Source organism: Heptranchias perlo, chromosome 8, assembly GCF_035084215.1.
Source record: "Heptranchias perlo isolate sHepPer1 chromosome 8, sHepPer1.hap1, whole genome shotgun sequence".
In the NCBI taxonomy this organism is placed as follows: Eukaryota; Metazoa; Chordata; class Chondrichthyes; order Hexanchiformes; family Hexanchidae; genus Heptranchias; species Heptranchias perlo.
This window is the reverse complement of record NC_090332.1, coordinates 80,083,004-80,109,974: the sequence shown is the minus strand read 5'-3', so window position 1 is coordinate 80,109,974 and position 26,971 is coordinate 80,083,004. Positions and strand designations below refer to the sequence as shown.

Sequence of the window (26,971 nt, the reverse complement as noted above, 5' to 3'; positions counted from 1 at the left end):
GGAAGAAATCGAAAATTGGCGACCCATCTCACTACTTAACGTGGACTACAAAATTCTGTCCAAGGTCATCGCCAATCGGGTCAAGTCAGCCCTGGAGGTGGTGATCCACCCCGATCAGACCTGCGCCGTACCCGGCTGGAAGATCTCTGATACGATCGCCTACGTACAGGACAGGGGGGTAAACACCTGCCTGATCAGCCTGGACCAGGAGAAGGCCTTTGACAGAATATCCCACACGTACATGATGGACGTGCTCTCCAAAATGGGGTTTGGGGAGGGAATCCGCAATTGGATCCAACTGCTCTACACAAACATCAGTAGCGCAGTTTCAATCAACGGGTGGGAATCAGAAAGCTTTCCGATCAAATCTGGAGTCAGGCAGGGCTGTCCTCTCTCCTCCGTCTTGTTCGTGTGTTGCATCGAACCCTTTGCCGAGTCCATCAGGAGGGATGCGGGCATAAGAGGGGTGACGATCCCAGGCAGCGGAGGCACTCAGGTCAAGGCCTCCCTGTACATGGATGACGTCGCCGTCTTTTGCTCGGATCAGCTGTCGGTCCGCAGATTGATGAGCATCTGCGACCAGTTCGAACTGGCCTCGGGGGCCAGGGTAAATCGTAGCAAGAGCGAGGCTATGTTCTTTGGGAACTGGACCGACCGATCCTTTGTCCCCTTCACCGTCAGGTCGGATTACCTGAAGGTGCTGGGGATCTGGTTCGGGGGGGCCGGGGCGTGCACCAAAAACTGGGAGGAGCGTATCTCCAAGGTTAAGCAGAAACTAGGACTGTGGGATCAACGATCCCTCTCGATCGTGGGCAAGAACCTGGTCATCAGGTGCGAGGTGCTCTCGGTGTTGCTGTACGTGGCGCAGGTCTGGCCCATACCTCGCTCCTGCGCCGCGACAGTCACCCGAGCCATCTTCCACTTTGTCTGGAGATCAAAAATGGACCGTGTCCGCAGGGTCACGATGTACAAATCTCCAGAGAAAGGGGGGAAAGGCGTGCCCAACCTGGCCCTCATCTTGATGGCCACCTTTGTGTGCGGCTGCATCAAGCTGTGCGTAGACCCTCAGTACGCAAACACAAAGTGTCACTACATGCTGAGGTTCTACCTGTCCCCGGTGTTGAGAAGGATGGGCCTGGCCACGCTGCCACGGAACGCTCCGTCCAGTTGGACCGTTCCGCCCCACCTGTCCTTCGTGGAAAGGTTTGTGCAGGAAAACATCTTTGACCACAAGGCGATCAGCAAGTGGTCCGCACGTAACGTCCTCGAGACCCTGCGGGAAAAGGAGATGGTGGATCCTGTCAGTTGGTTCCCCGAGCAGACTGTCAATGTCATTTGGCAGAACGCCTCATCGCCAGAGCTTTCAAACAAGCACCAAGACCTAGCTTGGCTGGTGGTGAGAAGGGCCCTTCCCGTCAGATCCTTCATGCACTCCCGAGCTCTCAGCGCCACCGCGCGCTGTCCCAGAGGAGGCTGCGGTGGAGACGAGACCGTCACCCATCTCCTTATGGAATGTGCCTTTGCAAAGAAGGTCTGGAGAGAGATGCAGTGGTATCTGTCCAGGTTTGTCCCGAGCAGTTCCGTAACACAGGTTTCTGTGCTCTACGGGCTGTTCCCGGGGACGCACACTGAGACGGACATCGGCTGCTGCTGGAAGACCATCAACTCGGTGAAAGACGCCCTTTGGTCTGCCCGAAACTTGCTGGTCTTCCAGCACAAGGAGCTGTCCTCGACCGAGTGTTGCAGACTGGCACATTCCAAGGTCCAGGACTACGTGCTGAGGGACGCACTGAGGATGGGTGCGGCCGCCGCAAAGGCCCTGTGGGGAAAGGCAACCGTTTAGAGCCTTCCCGCCATTGTAAACCGAGGGGCTGCAATCAGGGAAAAACCCCCTCGGGCAGAATGTAAAATTCAAATTGCTGTAATGTACCTGTAATGAATCTGAAATGGACCTGAAATGAATCTGTAAGTAATAATCCGTGTTGAGCATGATGCAATGAGACACCCTAGAGTGTCATGAACTGTAATTATGTCCAATGTGTTCATTGAACTGTACTTGACGTAACCTGCAAATTATATAATCTGTATTGTGTACGTTTGGAAAGTGATATGACAACTGTATTGTATGTATTGCTGCAAATTTTATGAATAAAGTATATTTTTTGAGAAAAAAAAAAATCTGTTCTTATCAGTTTAATATCTGATACGTCCCCTATCTGGGGACCATATATTAAATTGATTTTTGGAACAGGGAGGTGGACTAGGGGCTTGCTCCGTCCACTCCACGCATCGACCCAGTATTGCAGTGTCTCTGGGAACGGTGCACCTCCCTGTGGGGAGATATTCAAAAAGAAAAACAGCTCGTTCCCAGCGTCTCTGTACATGTGTGTGTATGTATTATTAGTGAGAATAAAGCGTATATATTGCACTGACAAAAAAAAAAAAAAGCTGTCGGTCCATAGATTGATGAGCATCTGAGACCCGTTCGAACTGGCCTCGGGGGCCAGGGTAAATCGTACCAAAGCGAGGCCATCTTCTTTGGGAACTGGACTGACCGATCCTTTGTCCCTTTCATCATCGGGTCGGATTACCTGAAGGTACTGGGGATCTGGGTCGGGGGGGCCGGGGCGTGCACCAAGAACTGGAAGGAGGGTATTTCTAAGGTGAAGCAGAAACTGGGACTGTGGGATCGACGATCCCTCTCGATCATGGGCTAGAACCTGGTCATCAGGTGCGAGGTGCTCTCGGTGTTGCTGTACGTGGTGCAGGTCTGGCCCATACCTCGCTCCTGTGCCGCGACAGTCACCCGAGCCATCTTCCACTTTATCTGGAGATCAAAAATGAACCGTGTCCGCAAGGACATGATGTACAAATCTCTGGAGAAAGGGGGGAAAGGCATACCCAACATGGCCCTCATCCTGATGGCCACTTTCGTGTTCAGCTGCATCAAGCTGTGCATAGACCCTCAGTACGCAAACACAAAGTGTCACTACATGCTGAGGTTCCTCCTGTCCCCAGTGTTGCGAAGGATGGGCCTGGCCACGCTGCCACGGAACGCTCCGTCCAGTTGGACCGTTCCACCCCAACTGTCCTTCGTTGAAAAGTTTATGCAAGAAAACACCTTTGACCACAAGACAATCAGTAAGTGGCCCACATGTAACGTCCTCGAGACCCTGCGGGATCCTGTTGGTTGGTTCCACGAACAGACTGTCAATGTCATTTGGCAGAACGCCTCATCGCCAGAGCTTTCAAACAAGCACCAAGACCTAACTTGGCTGGTGGTGAGAAGGGCCCTTCCTGTCAGATCCTTCATGCACTCACGGAGTCTCAGCGCCACCGCGCGCTGTCCCCGAGGAAGCTGTGGTGGAGATGAGACCGTTACCCATCTCCTTCTGGAACGTGCCTTTGCAAAGAAGGTCTGGAGAGAGATGCAGTGGTATCTGTCCAGGTTCGTCCCAAGCAGTTCCGTGACACAGGACTCTGTGCTCTGCGGGCTGTTCCTGGGGACACACACCGAGACGGACATCAACTGCTGCTGGAAGACTATCAACTCGGTGAAAGACGCCCTTTGGTCTGCCCGAAACTTGCTGGTCTTCCAGTGCAAGGAGCTGTCCTCGATCGAGTGCTGCAGACTGGCACATTCCAAGGTCCAAGACTACGTGCTCAGGGACGCACTAAGGACGGGTGCGGCCGCCACAAAGTCTCTGTGGGGAAAGGCAACCGTTTAGAGCCTTCCCGCAATTGTATGCAGAGGGGCTGCAATCAGGGAAAACCCCCTCGGGCAGAATGTAAAATTCAAATTGATGTAATGTAATGTACTTGTAATGAATCTGTCATGTATCTGTAATGAATCTGTAATCAATAATCTGTATTGACTGTAATGCAACGAGGCACCCTAGACTGTCATGAACTGTAATTATGTACAATGTGTTCATTGAACTGTACTTGATGTAACCTGCAAATTGTATAATCTGTATTGTGTACGTTTGGAATGTGATGTGACAACTGTATTGTATGTATTGCCGCAAACTCTATGAATAAAGTATATTTTATGAAAATTTTTTTTATACAGAACACAATGGGCCGGATGTTGCTGTGAGCAACGAACCATCCGTTAGACTTACACTTGCCCATAGACTTTCTTTGGGGTTTTCATGGCAAGTTATTGTAAGTCAGAGATCCAAACGACAGGGCATCTGGGGCCTGTGTGAACTGGGCAAGCAACTGTGTATCTCCATAATCAATCAGACTGAAGAATCGTTCATGAGCAGCGCAGAGTCAAATCAAGAAGTGTAAGTTACAATAGCGAATTGTGCCCGTCCACACTTGTAAAAGTTAATTTTCAGTGCCGGAGAGATTGTTTGGCAGTAATTAAGACGTACCACACCATTGGAAAGGTACTTAGACTGGAATAGACAAGCCCAAACTTTTTATGGTGAGTTTAGTCCATATCTACGACGTCAGTACAGGAACTTCACGCTGTTCAATACATTTGAATAGAGAGCCAGACGGCGAGATGCCGTTTTCGTGCAGCTTACAGAGGGGCAGTGCATCTCGGACAGCAACTTACGGATTTTCACGTTTAATGGCACATGTGCGCTCGCCGGAAGTTACTGTCCGATTTGCACATAAATAATGGTGAACGCTGTTAGCAGCAAAATCCGCCTCATTATATTCATTTATCCAGAGAGCTTTTTCAATCTCAATCTACTTACATACCATAGTATTGTTCACAAGCCTCCACTAAAGAGGGGCCAACCAACACAACCAGAACAACAAAAGAGCAGCAACCCATCTCAAAACCCCATCTTGGAGCAACCCAACCTATAACGCCACTGTCCAGAACAACTATTCAGTCCAATCCCCTCACCTCCAATGCCACCAAACACACAAGGGTAAGAATTAGTCTGAGCCCGTTTTCAGGCTCAGCCTCCGTGCCCAAACAGAGGCCCGAGTCCACCTTGAAATTAGGCCTCAGGCCTCAGGTCTCAGGTCTCAGCTACATCTTCGGGGTGAGCTGTCGGCATCTGTCACACCCATCGGGAACAAATTTTGTAGACGGGTCCTTCAACTGGCATTAGGCCGCTTATTAAAATATTTGAGGGGCTTTCCACCTGTTTTAGGTGCCCGTCCAGGATGCCCAACAAATAGTTCCCACGAATTTAGCAGTGGCAACGATGCTTGCGCAAATTGGTATGTTTTGCGCCCGAAAAATGTACACCAATTTCGACCCTGACCGATGCCATGTGTATGATATCACTGCGTGAAGTGCCACGTCAACACAATATTATCTGACTGAGCCATGTTTTTTTTTTGTGCGTTTTCTCTTGTTTCCTTTATTTGTTTTCAAAGAGGTAGGAATAATTTTGTTGCCCAAGAATCTGCAGGTATTCATTATTCAGTCTACCTGCAACATGTCTGGAATTTAACTGCGGAAAAGATATTCAGCTGGAAACAAGGGTGTTAGCTCCTCTTAAGTGTCCTGCGCCTAGAAATTGGATCTTGCCTGAATTGGGGCGTTATCCGGATGCAGTAAAGTACCGGCGATAGGCGGTCACCAGTCACAGCCCCAGAGGCCGGAGGTCACGGAGTGGGGAGCGAGATCGGCCAGCTCATTTGCCCTCAGTTGTAATGCGGAGCCAGGAGGAGCGCTCCTACTCCTCCTGGCTTCACTTTCAGGGAAGTAAAAATTCACTTACCTTTTTGGTGGCACCCTCCAGCGGTTTCTTTAAAGACCGCTGGTTTGGCTGTTGTGCGCCCGAGAAAAATGACCGCAGCGCACACGGCACACGCTGCAATCAGTCGCGTACCATTTTCGGAAAGGAGACTGCAATTAACGCTAGGCCCGCAATTTGTGCTAGGCAATGATGGGCCTAGTTTCAGGCGGGCAGCCTGGATGACGACAGGGCACCCTAATCAGTGTGGCACACGGCACACTTCCGCGGGGATCTGAACGTGTGCACACCGGATGATATACTGGACCATTCAATGCCTGTTTTTTGCCTGAAAAACGAGTGCTGTGCTATCTAATTTCCAGGCCCTGTTCTCTCTACCAAGTATCCTATCAATGCAAATCACCTAACTTAAGGATGCGTCTACCTCAAACCCTTACACTCCAACAATATTGACCTTATCAGTTATATGTTTGGCCTCTGATACTTCCTTTTCTTTTTCTCCCCTGAAATTGCTGGAGCACTTTGGGCTATGACACTACCTTATCTAACTGGGCATTTTTCATGTGTGACCCCAGATAGTATGTATTGGCAGGCTATTCAACTGTAGCAGGCATTACAGGCAAGCCAATCAGATGGTGGGGGGGGGAGAGGAGAGATTTTCTCTGTGTGCTCTAGAAGTATATTTACAAATTTGTTACAAATAGTGCACAGGAGAAATGTTCCCCAGATTCTGACCCAACATCCAATTACCCATATTTTCCAGCAGAGGTCGAACGGGAATCCTACTAATATTTTTCTTCTCTCTAACCAGGGGTGATGGAGCCATTTGTATCACTCCACATACTGCCAGACCGGGAATCAAACTTGGACTGGTCTGGTCTGTATGACTTAGTGCTAGACTGGGCAGTCTCTTTACCCAAGGCCACCTGGGGAGCTTTATTATTTTTGTGATGTTACTTGTTTCCATGGGAACCCTGTCAGGCAATCACCATGTTCCAATCCAGGAAATTTTGACTCATTGCCTCAAGCCCTCTTCAGCTTCTGACTAGATTTCAATAAGATCTCAATTTACGTGTCGCCTACTATGTACTGGTCCACCTGAGTGATAAGGAGTTCATTTGTGATTCGTACCCTTGACAGCTGAGCCTAACAATTACAGCTGTTGACAGCGAGGGACAAACACTTACTGTGTTACTATGGCATTGCTCGGTCCACTATCTTAGCAATGGCGTTACCCCATTTATAATCAACGAGTTAATGCCTCCGCTAAAAGCGGATAGAGGAATGTTATATGAGTATGTAAACACACATCCGCTGATATCACCAACTGTAGTTCCTGGGCTCTAGTTTAGCCAAAGGTACACTTCACAAATCTGGCCCTTTTCACTGTTACTGTCTAATAACTGTGTTTCTCTTGCTTTCTCTATGTGTGTGGATGTACATATGTGTGGGTGTGTATGTATATAAAACAAGTGGTGATCTGCTGAGAACTAAATCATCAAAAGGCTGAAATCCTCTGTATGTTACTTTTTGTGCACTGGTTAACACATTTATGTTAAATTCCTGTTTGCCCGATTTGAACGCGGTGAGCAACCTCTATTAAATGGGTTAACCACTGTGTTAAAATAATAGATAGTAATTTCAATATGTTATCTAGCTCATTTTAATAACCAGGGTCACTGTTTTATGGTGACTAAATTGGCCAAATTCCATTTTTATGACATGGAGTTCCAGGATATTTAATGGTGTTTTGGGGATTGCACCTCATAATTCCATCCGTTTATGATCAGGACCGCTGGTTAACGATGCCTGAATGGGGGGCCATTTTCTCAGTTTCTTCTGCCGGTGGGGAGCCTCTAGGACCAGCTTGGAACATTGGCCCTCATGCGTCATGTGTTGATGTTCTGGGGACAATGTTTTGTGTTTCTGTCCATTTGTTTCATGAAAATGAAAATCAGTGGCTTTGAAAATAGTGTGTAAACTAAGCCCCCTAGGTAACGTCAGACTGCATAACCCACATGTCTGAGGGGTGAATGGGTTATGTAGTTGGCTGTCACTGCGTGGTATATTTTCCATTAGAGTGTGAAAAATTAGTCATTTATTCTGGTTATAGCACAAATCGAGTGGCTTTCCTGTTTTGTTTTTACTTATGAATGCTAACTGATTACCCGTAGCATTGATCTTGGTAAATCGGAGGACAAGCTGTTTTATAAGAAAAGGAGTATTAAATGATGTAATGGAGATTGTCTTATTGTGCTGGTTATTTTTGGCACAATTGGAAATGATGTAAACGATGTTTAAAAAGAAATGAATTTAATGGTAGATTTTTTCAGAATTTAATATGGCAGATGAAATTTAATGCAGAAAAATCCGAAGTGATACATTTTGGTAGGAAGAACGAGTAGAGGCAATATAAACTAGAGGGCACAACTCTAAAAGGGGTACAGGAACACAGAGATCTGGGGGTATATGTACACAAATCATTGAAGATGGCAGGGCAGGTTGTGAAAGCAGTTAAAAAAGCATACGGGATCCTGGGCTTTATAAATAGAGGCATAGAGTACAAAAGCAAGGAAGTCATGATGAACCTTTATAAAACACTGGTTCGGCCACAACTGGAGTATTGTGTCCAGTTCTGGGCACCGCACTTTAGGAAAGATGTGAAGGCCTTAGAGAGGGTGCAGAAGAGATTTACTAGAATGATTCCAGGGATAAGGGACTTGAGTTACATGGATAGAATGGAGAAGTTGGGGTTGTTCTCCTTGGAATAGAGAAGATTGAGAGGAGATTTGATAGAGGTATTCAAAATCATGAAGGGTGTAGACAGAGCAGATAGAGAGAAACTGTTCCCATTGGCGGAAGGGTCAAGAACCAGAGGACATAGATTTGAGGTGATTGGCAAAAGAACCAAAGGTGACATGAGGAAAAACTTTTTTACACAGCGAGTGGTTAGGATCTGGAATGCACTGCCTGAGGGGGTGGTGGAGGCAGATTCAATCGTGGCCTTCAAAAGCGAACTGGATAAGTACTTGAAAGGAAAAAATTTGCAGGGCTACGGGTATAGGGCGGGGGAGTGGGACTAGCTGGATTGCTCTTGCATAGAGCTGGTGCGGACTCGATGGGCCTAATGGCCTCCTTCCGTGCTGTAACCTTTGTATGATTCTATGATTCTATGCTATAGATGAAATTGTATATAGAAATGATATAAATACTGAAATTAAATTAATTTAATTAATTGAGAAATTAGATAAAATTGCATATCAAAAGGATTTGATTTAATGTTAGAGTTTTAGGAATGAAGGAATGTTAATTAAAGATAAACATTAATCACATAATCATTTAATCACTCCTGCCCTCCACCCTATCACAGACCTTCTCTTTTGTTCTTTCCTCCCCTTCCCCCACCCCCTTTCCTTTTTTCTTTTTCCTTTTTTGCAAAAATCCCAAACAAGTTCAAATTAAAATTAAAATTGTCCAGGATGCACTCAAGTTAGCCTTGTGAGAGAATCCAGTTGTGACCTTCCTACCAACTGTGAAGCACCATATGTTGAAACAAAATGTTACAGACAAACTGGTATTGAAGAAAGAGGCATGGTACAGGGTAGGACCAGCGATTTCATGGAAACTGTGGGGTGGTACTGTGTTCAATATAGGGGAACAAGTTCATCTTTACAGCTGAGGAGGATGGTCAAAGAAGGAAACCAATATGCTGGTTGGGAGAAAGCAACTCAGTGAACTAGAGGGAAAGATCTCCCACCAGAAAGAGAAAATAAGGACTGAAAGAGAGCTGGGAGTCGGTCAGCCAAACAAAGAAATGCAGGCAGGTTAGACAGAGAAATCATTGAAAAGAGAGGGGCCAACAGAGAGAAAGAATAAAACCTGGATAAAAAGCATGAGCAGACAAGAAGGTCAAGGTCCACACAAAAAGAAAGGTGCATCGAGGAGAGGGAACAAACCAACAGAAAAAAGAGAGGCAGGTAAGAGGAATGAAACCGGGGGTGAACCTGTGCTCCCAATATGGGGCTTCACCCTCTGGGAGTGCATACCAGGAATTCAGGTGCAGATGTCCATGGGTCCTCCAGGATTTCCGTAAAACCTACCCTCAGCACTAAAAGAGGCAGGGCAAAGACTAAACAGTATCAGAAGAGAGAAACAGGCAGAAAGGGGGAGACTAGCACAAAAGGATAAGCACTCATACAAGACCGAAACAAGCACAGAGAAGAGAGACTACAGATACAAAATGAGAGGGCCAGAAACGGGCAAGAGAGACTGAGATAAAACGACAAAAGCAGACAGTGATGATCAAGATTAAATGAATAGAAGGTCCAAGCAGTTGGGAAAGACTAAGGTATGAGAGAAACAGAAAGGAGGAAAGAGATGAGAACAAAAAGAAAGGCAGGTAGGGAGTATGACTAGAAGGAACTTGCATTTATATAGTGCTTTATCACTACTCTCAGAAACATCCCAAAACAATCCACATACAATTAATTGCTTTTGAAGCTATTGCTAAGTAGGCAAACGCAGCAGCCAATTGCACACAGCAGTGCCCCACAAACAGCAATGAGATGGATGACTAAATAATCAGGTTTTGGTGATGTTGTCTAGAATACCCAGATAATTCCTTGCACTTCTTTAAATTGTACAATGAGATCTTTTAACATCCATCTGAACCACTAGGACAAAGAAATGGTTTAATATCTTATCTGAAGGACAGCATCTCAAACAATGCAGCATTCCCTCATTGAAGTACCAGCTTACATTAAGTACTCAAGGCCTAGAATGGGGTTTGAACTCACAACCTTCTGACTCAGAGCCAGCATTGTCACCAACTGAGCCAGGTAGGAAGAGATAGACAAGCACAAGAAGAGGATGGGCAGAAATGAGAATGGCTAGTTGAAAAAGAGAAGGCCAGGCAAGGATGAGAAACAAACTAAACCAAATAGGCAGAAGCAATAGAAAATGAGAAAGAACGAGGCTGTCCAAAACAAGCTGAAGTAGAGAAAACTAATTGGCAAAGAGAGGGACAGGTGAGGCCAGATAGACAGGAGGAGAGAGAGAGAGTAAAAAACAACAAAAAATGAGAAAGCAGGGGGAAAAGGAAATTGAAGTGGCAGGAAAAGAGAATGGGTCAGTGATGAGGAACAAGATAGAAGTGATGAAGGTTTGCCTGCACTGCTGCAGAGGGAGGCTCTCATGGGAACAATTAAAATATTCCCAGTGGAGAAATAAGCCACTGGAAATAAACAATTCCTTGAGACCACACAAGTAGTGTGGTTATTAATCACTGATGCTGCAGTATTCAGTTGCAGTACTTATCCATCTGTCAACTAGCACAGCAACAGTTTAGATACAAATATATTAGGGAGGAATTTCAGTAACATTATATTTTATACTGAACATCCCTGCAATTGAAGCCTCTAGTGATATCTGTATTGTCAAAGCAATTTAGAAATTAATAATAATTCTTTTTACAAGGGATTGATTGACAATGCGGATTCAGCACAAACCTCTCTCGCTGTCACTGTAACCATATTCACGTATTTTAATTTGCAGTAAGGACTTACCCATCCAGAGCTCCGACTCGGTGTGTATACTTTGTAAGGCTCCCTTGCTTTACATGCCTTGAATTTCTGATTGTATTTTTGAAATATTTGCCTAAGCTTACATTACATTTCACTTTTCAAATTTCCGGGAACCTTTCCAACAATCACAGAAATGGAATAAACAGATTATTGTCCAGGGGTAATAGTTAATTATGGGGGTCAGTTCACTTATTGGAAAGATCATATAATTTATTAGAAGATCAATCATCCTTAAATTCCAAACCTTTCACAATCCTGAAGTGGCTGATATGATTAACTACTGTGGGCATTGGTATTATATTCTCATGCATCTTGTTTATACACATATACATTCATCTTACTTATATTAATTATGTAAACCATATTTGCTTTCAATAAATACCTTAAAAATTTCCTTTTCTACACATTAATAAGATTCTTTATAGTGGCAGTATTTACAAGATGTTTCTGTATAGCAATAAATTTATTATCCATTAGTCTTATGCTCTAGTAGCTGGTTCACAGCGTAATGCAGTGCAAGTGAATGATTTATGTATTATTACTTGATCGAGATCAGAGAACTGGCTGATGTTTGTTGCTAAATATTGAAAAATAAATGCTAAAATAGTTGTCAAAATTACTCACTAGGAAATGGTTTAAGTGTTCGTAAATCATGGAAACTAACCGTTAACTTAAACATCACATTTCACTTGTAGCATATAGAGAAAGAACTCGCACCATTCACATCCTCATGACATCCCAAAGTGCTTCACAGTCAACTTTTGAATGAAGTCACTGTTATAATGTAGGCAAACCTGGCAGCCAATTTGTGCACAGCAAGGTTCCACAAACAGCAATGAGATAAATGACCAGTTAATCTGTTTTTCAGTGGTGTTGGTTGAGGGATAAATGTTGGTCAGGCCATTGGGAAAACTCCCCTGCTCTTCTTTAAATCGCACCATGAGATCTTTTACATACATCTGATCAAGAGACAGCTCCACGGTTTAGCTTCTCACCCGAAAGATGGCACTTTCAACAGTGCAGTACTCCCTTAATTCTGAACTGAATAATCAGCCTAGGTTATGTGCTCAAGACTCTGGCCATTCCTGCAGCAGCAGAAGTGTCACAGCCTAAAGCTGGCCTGCCAGGGCACCAGGAGAAATCACCTGCTCTTCTTCAAATAGTGCCTTCAACCTGGAAGGGCAGATGGGGCCTTGGTTGAGCATCTCATCCTAAAGACAGTACCTCCAATGTACTGTGATGCACTGAAGTGTCGGCCTAGATTATGTGCGCAGGTCCTGGAGTGGAGTTTGAACCCACAACCTTCTGACTCAGAGATGAGAGGGCTACCAACTGAGCCAAGGCTGACACCTAAATATTAATTGCTTGTGCGTACATCAGATGTCAAGAAATTGAACCTCCCATCAATCCTTGTTCTGTAACTCTACACTGTCCACTGAAATAGCATGGGTAATCTGCAACTGTATTATCCATGTATGCTTTGCTTCAAAAGGAACAGCCCTCCTCCTGGAAAGGATTTGATCATAAATCTTTTTTTCTTTTCATTTCCCCACCCATTTTACAAGACCGCAAAGAACAGGAGACTCTTAGTCATCTAAACCACGGTTGCCAGAGGAGACATTTAAGATAATTGTCAAAAAAGCCAGGGGGGAAAGGAGGAGAATTTTTTTTTTTACTCAGTGAGTTGTTATGATCTGGAATGCATTGTTTGAAAGGGTGGTGGAAGCAGATTCAACAGTAACTTTCAAAAGGGAAGTGTATATATACTTAAAAAGGAGCAATTTGCAGGGCTATGGGGAAAGAGCAGGGGTGTGGGACTAATTGGTAGCTCTTTCAGAGAGCCGGCACAGGCACAATGGGCCAAATGGCTTCCTTCTGTGCTGTATGATTCTATTCCAGATTTGTTGGCAAAACTATCCTTGGCTCAAAATATTCATGCAAGATATCAAGTGTATGTAAAGGAGTTAGGAAAAAAGATCCGTCCAATTTTATGGATTTCATTCAAATGAATTGGCAAGAAGAGCAGCCTTAGATTGGAAATTACTGTCAGCAAAATGATTTAATGAATCTTTAATGTGCTCCTATCAAATTCCTCTCTCCCTTATTTTAAAATTTGTACTTTTTTTACAAGCGCATTAAACATTTCTACGATAACATTACCAACAGTAATTTCCTGTCCAATGCTCCTTCATATAAATAGGACCATTAGATTTGTATTCACCCAGTACCACCCTGTTTTGTTTTAATTTTAATTCCATTGATTTTAGTAACTAGTGTCTTACTAAAGGGAAAAGACTATCTTTGGAAATCAGTGCCCCTGTTTAGGCCTTGTGTTAAAACTACATCCTAAACCTTTTAATGTTAATTTTGCTAGATTCTCTCAATGTGTGTTTGTGTGTCAAACAGCCTTTGGTAATGGTTCCAATATGAACAAAGGAGAGTGCAGGCCTCTTTTCATATAATTGGCCTTCTGGCGGTACTGTATTCTCCCTTCCTGTGTTGCTAAGGTACATGTTATTTTTGACTTGGAATGTAATAATAAGGGGATATTCTAGAGCAATATTTCCCCTAACTATAATATTCCCCTTTGGAGCAAATGCACGGAGCTATTAGCACTAAATAAAGGTTGAAAGAACAATGCTAAAGGACAGCACAGCACAGAAGAATGCCGTCAGATTTTGGGATCTTATTTAGCACCGACAACACGGTGCAATTCATTTCTAATTTATTGATTTCGCATTATTGTTTTAATGTGCATGGTCACAATTCTCTTTTTGTTGTAATTCAGTGAATTGTGCATATTAAAACAAAAATGCAGAATTAATAAATCATAAATGAAATCACACATTTTCGCAATGTTGCCTATTGTTGGCTTACTAAGCCCCAAAGACACAGGAAATATCTGCAAATGCTGAATGTGCCCTGAAGTAACATCCTCACCAGTCTCTCAGCAGTTGCAGACGTAGACTCTCTTTGAACTATGGAAAAGATCGTATACAGACAATGGGAGTGAATCCCTGGTTAGGTCAGCCTGGTCAGTAGTGATGAAATCAATCACATTACTAAAATTCCATGCCACTAGACATTGCTGCTATACTGTAAGAGCCATAGATGTTCACACAGATGGATAACAGTGTTGGCTCTTTGCTACAGTAATCCAGTACTAATCCCACTGTCCACGCTCTCTCCATATCCGTGTACCAATCCAGAATTAATCCCACTGCCTGCAATCTCCCCATAGCCCTGTATTAATCCAGAACTAATCCCACTGCCCGCTTTCTCCCCCATAGCCCTGTATCAATTCCGAACTAATCCCACTTTCCACGCACTCCCTATAGCCCTGTATCAATCCAGAACTAATCCCACTTTCCACGCTCTCCCTATAGCCCTGTATCAATCCAGAACTAATCCCACTTTCCACGCACTCCCTATAGCCCTGTATCAATCCAGAATTCATCCTACTGCACATGCTCTCTCTAGAGGCCTGTATCAATCCAGAACTAATCCCACTGTCCACACTCTCTCCATATTCTTGTATTATTCCAGAACTAATCCCACTGTTCGTGCTCTCCCTATAGCCCTGCATCAATCCCAAACTAATCCCACTGCCTTGCTTTCTCCCCGTAGCCCTGTATCTTCCTCTACTTAAAATATTTACCCAATTTCCCTTTAAAAGATGCAATGGTCTCTGCTTTAACCACTCCCTGCGGCAAAGCACTCCATGCTTTAACAGCCCTCTGTGTAAAGAAATTTCTCCTAACCTTTCTCCTCACTCTGAGTGATAATTCTAAATTGATAATCCCTTATCACTGACAGCCCATCTTTCCCAATTCAAAAGTCTTCATAATTTTAAAAATCTCTAGTAAGTCTCTTAGCCTTCTCTACTCCAGTGGAAATAGTCTCAGTATCTCAAGTCTCTCCTCAAAACTATAGGCTCTCATCCCTGGCGTCATCCTGGTCAATCTACGCTGTATGCTCTCTATGGCTCTACTGTCTTTTCTATAATTGGGTGCTTTAAACTGCACACAGTACTCTAACTGTGGCCTAACGAATATTTTCTTTAGATTTATTATTACTTCTTTACTTTTGTATTCTATGCCCCAATATATAAAACCCTCATGATGAGCATATTATATTCATCACAATGTTTGGCCTGGTTGACTTTTATATATTAACTTTGTTACTGCCTATATACAAATCTCATTTATTTCTTTTTAGGTGCTGATTATCTTCAATTTGCCCATTGAATCCTATCCAAACTAGAGTAAAAGAGAGAGTGGACACAGAGGCCAGTCTCTATTGGTCCTTGTTTCCATTGCCAAACATCCAAGAATTAAAGTTGTACTATTACACAAAAAATGGGAAGGGTCAATCATATTTTTAACCAAAGTTCTAGCTATGGCAGCCGCTGAACGATGCATCAGACAGAATACAGTCCGAACATCTCTATTGCTTAAAGCACTTAAGATATTTTGTCTATAATTAAAATTATATATGTACTTTTTGCTCATTTCCTACAGTTTTCTGCTTTCTCTCCGCATCCTAAGACATAGCACTCATTTTATCCAACTTAGAACAAAAAGCCAACTGAAACCTGCCCCAATTTGAACCTCAAAATATTCTGGCCCTCAGTCTGGTGCTCAACCAGCCAAACTACAGGGAAACCTCAGTGAATTTGGGGTAAGCAGCTCTTGAGTTTTGATTTATGTGTTCATTAGGCATGAAGAAATGGAAGCTGCACTGTAAGTTCTGACCTCCTCATTATCAGCCTTCACCATGAGGGTGAAATTGGTCTTCCGAGGTGGTGAGAAACAGGAGATATCAAATTGGCAGCCCCTTTAACACCCAGTCCAATTTTCTTTTGCACTGATGTCTAAGGAAAATAAATCACGCAGGTGATTTTATTGAATGGCGGAACAGGCTCAAGGGACCATATGGCCTATTCCTGCTCCTATTTCTTATGTTCTTATGTAGGCTGTATCACTATTTGAATTATAAATGCTTCGTTGGTTAACCTGTGTAACCATCAGATTTGCAGGAAAGATTTCTAACAGCTGTCATGTCCACCACTAAAGGGCATTTCCGCTTTGTAGGCAATGTTCGTCTGATCTTCAAAGGTCAAAGGTCACCCAATTACAATTATTAAAATTATTGCTTTAGGAGTTATTTTCAGCATAGAACAGTATATTGTACACTGAATTTCTGTACTACAGATGGAAGTTTGTGTCCCTGTTGGAAAAAATATCTGTTCTAAAGGTAGTGCCATGCCTAAAAGGAGTAGCCAATAGAAATGCAGAGAACCACAAGATGGCGAGGGTAAAGTGATGAGCACAGTGAGTGAGGACATTTTATTAGCAGAGAGAAATCGTATTTAATTCTGTTATTTTTTTCAGTTTTCTCCCCTTCAGGATGAATTTGTAAAGGGCAGATAAAGGGCCCCATTTCCACAACTATGCCCCACCTTTTCTTACTGGGGAGTGAGAGAAAACCCTTGCCTGAGGCTCACCACTACATTCACCTCACCAATTTAAGCCGCCCCTCTATCCCAGCAGCTCCATTGCTTTTAATATCCTATGCCTTCATTTTTGTTACAAGCCTCTTACGTAGCACCTTATCAAATGCGTGCTGAAAGTCCATGAATACAACTTTCACCATATTCCCTTATCTATACTCTCTGATCTTCTCAAAAAATTAAATTAAAGTAGTCAAATGCGACCTGCCATTTACAAATCCATCCTGATTAATCAATGCCTTTTTAAGTGTTCATTAATTTTATCCCATACTACAGACTCTACATGTGTGATTCCGCAGTCCCAATGAGACAGCTGTATTTAAAAGGACCACAGGTTGGAGATAGGGCTGCAGCATCATAACTTTAATTCTCCGACCTGTGCTCCCATCATGCGTGGCTCCCTCTTGGGAGTGTGGGATCGTGAAATCATCCCTTAGGAGTTTACTCACAACCTAGGTAAGATCAACTGACCTATAATTTCCTGGTTTATCCCTTTCTTGAACATGGCTGTAATATTTCCTACCCTTTGGCATAATTCCCATTTCCAAAGACTTTTAGACAATCAAGTGCTGTGCATACCCATTGTACTACTAAGAGAATTAAGTGACACTTTAGACAGTGTTGCATATATGTGGATATTAAAAGTTCTGTACACTTTTACACCAGTATTGCTTCAATCGTGCTTTTATTGCCAATATAAAACTGCTAATATAAATGGGGCATAACACACAGAATCCACAATGAGATCCTGTGGCTGCTTATAACTATATGCAGAGAATTCCCACCCCAACTTCTCACCCCAAGGACACCATTCTATCTTACTATGCCAAACAAAAATTACAATAATGCTTTTTGTGGTTACTAACAAGTAGAGTGGAGAACATGGTGGCAGAAGTTTCTTATAGTTACTTATACAGAAAAATTGAGAATCTGGTAGAGACGCACTGCTACATAATCAACTAACGCATCCACAAGAACACAGTACTGAAACTTGTGGATGTTACATATCTCCAAGAGATGTGATACCAGCTTTAGGGCACATAATTCTAGTTGGCATAAAAAAAAATCTGTTCTGACTGAAAATAAACATTTAGAGTGAAATCGGACCTGTGCCAGCAGCAACCACTCCATACTGTCCAGCTCAGCTCACCACTCTACCTCTACCAAAGCCAGCCACATCACAACCAGAATCTATACCCTTAGCTCTGTGCACTCCAGCTGCTTCATTCAACACGTGCACAGTACACCTGACGTACAGGTCCACTACACCTGATATCTACATGCACACAAGGAAAGTCCTGGGAAATAACTATCTCCCTGGGCTAGCCAGTCTTGTACCTTTTCAGGCCATGTGCTGTGATGTATACTTTGCTTCTGTTTGGGGTGGGAGATAAGCCAGAGAGCCAGCACCACTTCATCACAATGTTACCCCATGAAAGGGATTGGAGAATGCATTTGCATGGAACTTAAGTTATTGCATTTGTAAGGGAAAAAGGTTTGCCAAACATTTTATCGCAAAGACAGTGCCCCTTTAAGCTGTGATTTTATGTACATATGGCATTGTGCAAAATTTGATGTCACAAATATGCCAACAATTCTGGATAAATATATATATTTGCTAACCTGTGCCTGCTTTCAAACAGTGCTCTGGAACTGTGCCAGGTGAATCTTCCAGTACTGTGCCCGGGCAGTGTTTATGTTATTAAACAGATTATAGGTTATACCCATTTTGCATGTTAATCTGTTATTCTAACTTTCTGCGGATCATTGGTAAGTCCACATTCGCTATATCAGGCCTGAGACCCCAACTGAGTGTTCTTATCGAGGAGCGGGCTATCAGAGAATCAGCCCTATTGTGCTCAGAAATCACATTGACTCAGATTTTGCTGGACCAGGGCATCTCATGATGTGCCCCGTTAATTAGACTTATTCCCTCACCCTTCAGTTCGAATTTTTTTTACCCTGTAAATTGCTGGAAGTGCGTTTAAATATTGGACATTTCAGAGTAAATTGCTGGAAGTGCGAGGGCAACCTGGGATATCTGGGACCTGGGTGAAAGATGGGACCAACAGTGTATCTCCTAAACCAATGCGATTTAAGCATTGAGAGAGAAACAGAGGAATGGTAGAGAAGGAAATAGGGTGAATTAGGGTACAGAAAGAGAAATAAAGAGAGGAAAAGAAAGATTGGATTAAGAGAGAGAGAGAAAAGAGATGGAAAGGAAAAGTAAGAAAAAAGTTTAAATTTTTCTGGGCCGGAGAGGTTGAGTGGCATTGCAGGAACATAAATCTCATAATTAAAAAGGTACTTACGCTGTTAAGTACTAGCCCTAACTTTCTGCGGCGAGTTTAATTGGTAATTAATGCGTAAATGCAGCAATTTCTTGAAACCTACGGGGAGGTTGAGGGCAAGGCGAACAGCGCAGCACGCAAATCATCTAGCAATTTGTGGCAATTCACAATTCACGGAGTATCTCTTCCTCGCCACAAGCTGCTTGACGATTTATACATTAATAATGGCAAACGCCATTAAGCTCACCATGATTTTGGCAGTAAAATCTGGGCCATTGATACATTGCAGAAGGTTCAGAAAAGAGTGACGAGGATGTGTCCTTGAAGCTGAGCTCAAAGTTATGAGGTAAGATTCAAAGAACTAAGCTTGTTTACATTGAGCGGGGATTTGATGCGGGTCTTTAAAATGTCGGAAGAAATAAAATGATCTAGATGTAAGCAGCCTAGTTGACCTGGACCGTGTGTGCAGAATTAAAAGGACACAGACTAGACATTAAAAGGATGTTTTGCTGCCAGAGCAGTGGGAGGCAAAAGCAATTGATTTAACCATCTGAACATTACGGGCCCGGCCAGAACAATGTTGTAGTTAGTGGAAAATAGCAGTGCACCATGTTACTGCCACCATTTTTGTTAGGGCCCTCATAAGGACAGCCCAAGCACCTGACAGATTCAGGCAGGAGCCTACTTTCAATATGCTACTTGGGGTCCTAAGCCATACATAGGACCCTGGCGCGATTTTCAGGTGCAGCATTGCTGTGTACACTTTGCCCATTGATACCAGGTGTAGAGTGGCCTAACCAATGATCCTTAAAAGGATTTCTTAGACGTCTCAAAAAGAGGTAAGTACAAGATTTTTCTGGGTCCATGAGGAACATGAATGCTCCACCTCGCCCCACAAAAATCCTTCGGACTAATGCCCCTCCTTCCCTGTCCCAAGCGATTGCTTCCCCTCCTGTCATTCAATATTTCTGGCTTGGCTCCACCGACCAGCCACTGGATTTGCCACCCACCCCAATCATCGAGCTGCGTCTGAGCACATGCAGTTCGCCGATCAAATGTTAATAAGGCCCAGCTCTCAAAATAGCTCGGGCACCGTGGCGAGGACGTCAGGCGTGCGGTGCGATCACACTCCCTGCTCGATGTTCGTCCAGGGTTAAAGTCAACCCCTATCAGCATAAAGACTGAGATGATCAAATACTTCATGATACAGTTGTTCCTAAGCAAGGGTGTCAGTGGAGGGCAGCATTCCAGGACTGAATAGTAGAGACATGAGGTTGGCTATTCTGGAATTTTGCTTTATTATCTCTGGGAATCAGGGAATATTTACGTGGAACTTTCCTTCAGAAGATTAAGTGGGTGAGGTAGAATTCCTGAAAGGGTAGTTGGAAGTGATTTGTGTAAACAGCAGGCGTAATAGGTCGAATGGTCCTTTCACATTCCATAATCCTGCTTTTAAATACTGATGATTTTTAAATGACAAAGTCATACTGCGTTTAAATATTGGACATTTCAGAGTCATTATTTTATGTGCAGTGAATAAAATCCACGTGGCACTCCCAGCTCTTCTATGTGAAGCTATAACTCCAGCACGAAAGCATAAGAAATATTTTATGCAGTTAACGCTTGTTATATTTTTTTAAAATGAAGTCAAATATAAAGAAAATTCTTGGTGGAACTGTCAATATCAGGAAATGCATTGAAAGAGCAATAGGTTGCACAAACAAACATACACTCAAATCCAGCTTGGTTCATTGGTAGCACTCTTGGCTGTGATTCAGAGTGTGGGTTTAAGCCCCTTTCCAGGGACATGATTATGTAATCTCGGCTAACACCGTACTGAGGGAGTGCTGCACTGTTGGGGGTGCTGTCTTTCAGATGAGATGTTAAACGGAGGTCCTGTTCATGTGGATATAAAGGATCCCCATGGCGTTTTGAAGAGGAGCAGGGGAGTTGTCCTGGCCAACATATTTCCCTCAGCCAACACCGCCAAAACAAATGATCTGGACATTTTCTCATTGCTGTTTGTAGGAACTTGCTGTATTGGCTGCTGCGTTTGCCTGCAAAACAACAGTGGGCGCACTTCAAGAGTAATTTATTGTGAAGTGCTTTGGGATGTCCTGAGGACATTCTTTCCTTCTAATACAGAACTTAGCATTTAGAGTGCAGTTATGCTGACACTTTTGCTTGAATGTGAAACAGCTTTGTGTGCATCAATGTGAAAAGTATGAGTATGACTCAGGTGTTAGGTATTGATCTGACACTTGACTACATTAAAGCCAAACATTTAGGATCTTCTATAGAAAGTTATTTCACGCTGCTTTAAGTTCACACTGACTGCAGTATAACTCCAGGCAAAGCATTCGGAAGAGCCTACAACAACAACAGCACTCACAACAACTTGCATTTATATAGCACCTTTAACGTAGAACAATGTCCTAAAGCACTTCACAGAGGCATAAGGAACGATGGATTCCAGGAAAAGGAGGAAAGATTAGGAAGGCTGACCAAATGCTTGGTCAAAGAGATGGGTTCTAAGGAGGGTCTTAAAGTAGGAGAACGAGTTGGAGAGGTGAAGGTGTGTAGGGAGGGAATTTCAAAGTGTGGAGCTTAGGTGGCTGAAGGCACAGCTGCCAATGGTGGAGCGAAAGCAGGGGAGATACAAAAGAGGCTGAAGGCAAAGGAATGGCAAGTTCGAGGGCTGCAATGCTGAAGGAGGCTATTATGATATTATTATTGATGCAGGATAGGATATGGGTGGCAGAGTTTTAGATAAACTGAAGTTTACAGAAGGTGGAGGATGAGTGGCTGGCTGGAGACAATTGGAGTAATCAACTCTGGTGGTGACAAAGGCATCAATGAGGGTTTCGGCAGCAGATCGGCTGAAGTAGGAGCAGACCTGGGTGAGGTTACAGAGGTGGGAGGAGACAGTCTTTGTGATGGAGAAGATATGGCGTCAAAAACTCAACTCAGGTTCAAATAGACGGTAAGTTTGCGAACAGCCTGGTTCAGCCTGAGACATTGGCCAAGGAGGGGGATGGAGTTCGTGGCAAAGGTATAGTATTTGTAGTGGGGGCTGAAAGTGATGGCTTTGGTCTTCCCAATGTTTAGCTGAAGTAAATTGCGGTTCATCCAAGATTGGATGTCAGACAAACAGTGTGAAAGCACAGAGGTATTAGAGGGGTTGGGAGGGGTGGTGAAGAGGTAGAGCTGGGTGTCACCAGCATACACTTGGAAGCTGACCCCATATCTACGGATGATATATGCCAAGGGACAGCTTGTAGATGGGAAAGAGGAAGGGGCCAAGAACGGTTCCTTGAGAGACTCCCGAGATGATGGTGCATGGGTGGGAAGAGTAACCATTTCTAGAGATACTTTGGCTATGTTAGAAAGGTAAGAGTAGAACCAAACAAGGCCAGTTCCACTGAGCTGAACAAGGGAGGAGTGGCAATGGAGGATGGTGTAGTCAAACAGGACAAAGATTGCAGAGAGGTTGAGGAGGATGAGAAGAGATAATGGGCCAGGTTCACAGTCACAGGCAATACCACCCATGACTTTGAATAGGGCTGTTTTGATGCTGTCGATGGGGCAGAAACTTGATTGGAGGGATTTAAATAGGCAATTTCAGAAGTTATGGGCACTGATGTTGAGGCAATGACATGTGCAAGGACTTTGGAGAGCAAGGGAAGTTGGAGATGGAGCAACAGTTAGCAAGGGCGGGGGATGGGGATGATTTCTTTGAGGTTAGGGGGGGGGCCCTGATGATGGCATTTTGAAAGGGAGGGGTATAGTGCCTGAGGAGAGAGAACCGTTGTTCATGTCAGTTGGTATAGGGGCCAGGAAGGGAAGTTGGGTAGTCAGAAATTTGGTAGGAATAGGGTCGGGGAAGCAGTAGGTGGACAAGATGGGCTTGGAAAGAGTATGGAGAAGTTGGAGGAAGAACTAAAGGGAGACGGGGCTTTAGGGCTAATGTAGAAAGGAGAATGAGGATATGTTTGGCTTGGTTGGCAAAGAAAAGGTAGGAAGCAACAGAGGTAACTGAATAGATGGTCTTTATCTTGGTGACAAAGAAATCCATGTGCTCCTCGCACTTGTGATTAGAGGTCAAGGTGGAGGGGGCAGGGAGGCAGGGGGTTTAAGGAGTCAGATAGAGAAAAGGAGCTTGAGATGACCTTTTTCCATCTGGAATGATCCTAGAGGAGTGGCACTTTTGGCAGAGTAGAACAAGGCCCAGTAGAGCTTGATATGGTCCAGCCTTATCTGGCGAAGGATGGCTAAGCCAGTTGTGCACAAGATACGCTCAAGTGATCCTAGATGATCCTTTGAACTACCTGGGAATGTTCAAAACTTTGCCTAAAATCATTTTGAAGGCAAAGCAGACATTGCATCCCACACGCTGCTAACATTAAAAATTGGAGCGCACACATGCCCAGAGCTCTGTTGTTGTTGTACTTCAGTGTTAGTGAAACTGAGATCAACCTGCAATATATCAAGACTCTGACAATTACTCGTTGTCGCTGGCAGAGTCCAGTCCTAAATCAATAGCTGCACTGCAGGCTTAAACCTCTCTTGCTACAGGAAGGTTAAAAGTAATCCAGAAATTGGTGTTACTTTTGTTAAAGTAAGGCCACAAAATTTTTTGGAGCTACTCCCGCTTCACCGACGTGACTTCACCAGAAATGGCCGAAGCCCCGTTTACGCGTATAAACGGGGTTCCCACCGCACTCCGCTCCTCTACAACTCCAAGCAATTTCCCCGCCATAATTTATTTGTTTTGGATTCGCATCATCCCCAAAGTCTCCGTGGCCCCCTCCTCTCCTCCCTAGCCAAAGGGACCCAAGCAACAACAGATGACAAGAGAGATCCCTAACTGCCCTTATTAGCATTCCAAGGGACTGCACACTGAACAAAACCCAAGGAGATTCCTGAGTCATCCTCCACACTTAGCCTGAGTCTATAAATCAAGGAAACATCCTTACCTCATCAACCCTCAATATCTAAGGTAGTAATTAAATATATCGAACTCTTTGACATTCTCACTGTGTGTATCTGCATGTACCAAACCCTGTGATGTAACCTTTATGTTAATTGTATCCATGTGATTTATATCAATTAGTGTTAATTGTATTCAGATGGTGCACATCAATTGGGGCTCGCTTGTATCTATATATAAGAGAGCTTATCTAGGGTATGGGGTGTGTAATGTGGAGCTCTGTGAATAAAGGCTTGGAAGCAACTGAAGACCAGGCTCTAGTGTTCTATTCTTCACCACCGGGCTATCCATTGTAACATTTAGTATAAAATAACTCAAGAAAATGTGTAAATTTTGCTGAATTCAATAAGACCATTTTTTGGAACAAAAACTAACATTTGGTTGTAAAAGGAACATGTTCTATTTTCCAAAACTTGTTTCATGTTGATTAGCACCTCCCCAAATAGCCTCCCAAAAACATATTGGACTTCTTCAGTTCCTCCACTAGGTGAGATGTTTTGCATTGTCACATGTGGTGCTGCAGCACTGGTGGAGGAGACTACCGTCACCTTCTCAGTCCACTCCTCTGCAAACATATCTCTTGTTGCTTGATCATAGAACAGCCCATAAAGCAGTCTGTCCCTGGCATGGACTGGACTAGCCTCTCAACTACAGGGTACAATACGAAGTTAGCACTGATGTGCAAGGAAAGAAGTACATCTACAGGATAAAAAAAGGGGTGGAAATCTAAATATCAATATATTTGTACCTTGTAGAGTAAAAGGGTGTGTGTGGTTGCAAAATATATACAGATTACTATTATATCACATTTCTTATCAGTACATTATGTTGAAAATAATGGGTTAATACTTCTTGTAAAATTTCACCTTCAGCATAATTCCATGATGCCGCTATTTCTTTGACATCACCAGGAATTGATATTTCCTCTGCTAAAGTATATATTTTAACATACATAATTTTATTTGTATTTTACGATCATCTCTTGGGACAAAATCCTTGTATCACTAGTATTAGAATAAATTCAACATGTGAAATAAACTTCCATATAGAGTCCTGAAGGCAAAAACCCAGGAATCATTTCAGAAGCAATTGGATGCTGCAATGGGGGGAGTTTAGAATCTTTCTGGATGGATGAATTAAGATGGGCTGAATGGCTTTCCTCATCCGTAATTATCTTGTGATCTTGTGAGGCTGCAGGTCAGTGATTTGTTCTTGAGGATACTTGTGGCTGACCTCCCTTTACCAATGGCCAGAGGCAGACCTCGATTTCCAAATACTTCTATTCATTGCTTGCTTGGATGTGGGATGTTACCAGAGGTGGGATTCAATGCTGTTCCTTCATCTTTTGCTGCACAGTGAGGAGAAAGCAAATGCATTCTATTAGGAGATGGAGCAATCCCAGCCTCGGTACAGCAAGAGAAAGGCTCTCCATTAAAGCTACGGGGCCAGTAGTTTCATTAGAACTATTGGTTTTGTAGTTGCTTTGGATTTTTTTCCCCTTTCTGTGGAGAAGTCTCAAGTTTCAGTTCAGCAGTTGCCCAGAGTGGTGCATTTGAAAGCAGAAACTCCTCAAGTTGCAGCCTCAGATTTCCCTTTAAACTTTTCCAGAAGTAGCTGACCGGAGAAGCTTAAAGATAGTTCAAGATTGAGTTTTGATTGTAAAGTTCAAGTGGAACAATGGCCTCTCTGTTGGCTGCGGGAATGTCACGTGCTGAACATAAAATGCCCACAGCAAATAGGGACGGCGCCTTTTCATCTGAGATATGAACCGCTGGAAACTTCTAAAAGAATTTTGGAGAAGAACATGATAATGGCAGCCACAGGCCTGTTGTAATGCATAACTTTTCGAGGTACATGCATTACATATCCAGCCAGTAGGCCCTCATCTGCCTATATTTGTTCAAGACAGTAGTGGGATGCATGAAATTGGTAAGTGGACCAGAACTGGCCCATAGGTTGGTCACCAGCTATAGCACCTGAAGAATAAAGTTGCACACCATTGCTACGTGGTGTATGTCTGCTGACTCCCCTGTAAGCAATTCAGATGAACTTAATTAACACAACCTGGTATACATTAAAGAGAATAAAGCATGCCTGGCAGTGATAAAGGGCAATATTTGAATCTGTGGTTCTGGTTTCATCATGAACCAAGAGAACAAAACTTGAAAGGTTTTTAATGAGGGCCTTTTAGCATCTTAAGTCTATGGGAATGAAGCTGGAACAGTTTTCAGGGTCAGTGGAACTCCTTCAATTCAATTCCTGTGAGTACATCACTGTTAGCCATCTGTTGTCCAATATGGTTTTGTCACATTGTTCTCATGAACTTTGTATACCTTATTAAAGGCCCGACACACCAGATTTCCCGTCAGTGAAAAAAAGGCAGAGGCACTCCTTAGCTGCTTTTATATTGCGCAAGCCTTTAAAAAGGAAAATGAAAGATTTGCATTTATATAGCACCTTTCACGACCTCAGGACATTTCAAAGCACTTTATAGCCAATGAAGTAGTTTTGAAGTGTAGCACTGTTGTGATGTATGTAAAACACAATGGCCAATTTGCACACAGCAAACGTCCCACAAACAACAATGTGATAATGACCAGATAATCTGTTTTAGTGATGTTGGTTGAGGGATAAATATTGGCCAGGACACTCGGGAGAACTCCCCCTGCTCTTCTTCAAAATAATGCCATGGGACCTTTTATGTCCACCTGAAAGGGCAGATGGTGCCTCAGTTTAATCTCATCTCAGCTGAGAGACAGCACATCACTAAGCTGTCAGCCTAGATTTTTATGTTCAAGTCTCTGGAGTGGGATTTGAACTTTCACAATCCTTCTAACTCAGAGGTAAGTGTGCTACCAACTGAGCCATGGCTGACACCCTTACTGTAGTAGCACTAGCTTCTGATCATGGGTCTCGTGCAG

At 43.5% G+C, this 26,971-nt stretch overlaps 1 pseudogene; it reads left to right on the top strand.

Annotated features, from left to right (window-relative positions):
* Positions 1 to 2,155: 2,155 nt before the first annotated feature.
* On the top strand, positions 2,156 to 2,331 carry LOC137324852 (U2 spliceosomal RNA; annotated as a pseudogene).
* Positions 2,332 to 26,971: the final 24,640 nt, after the last annotated feature.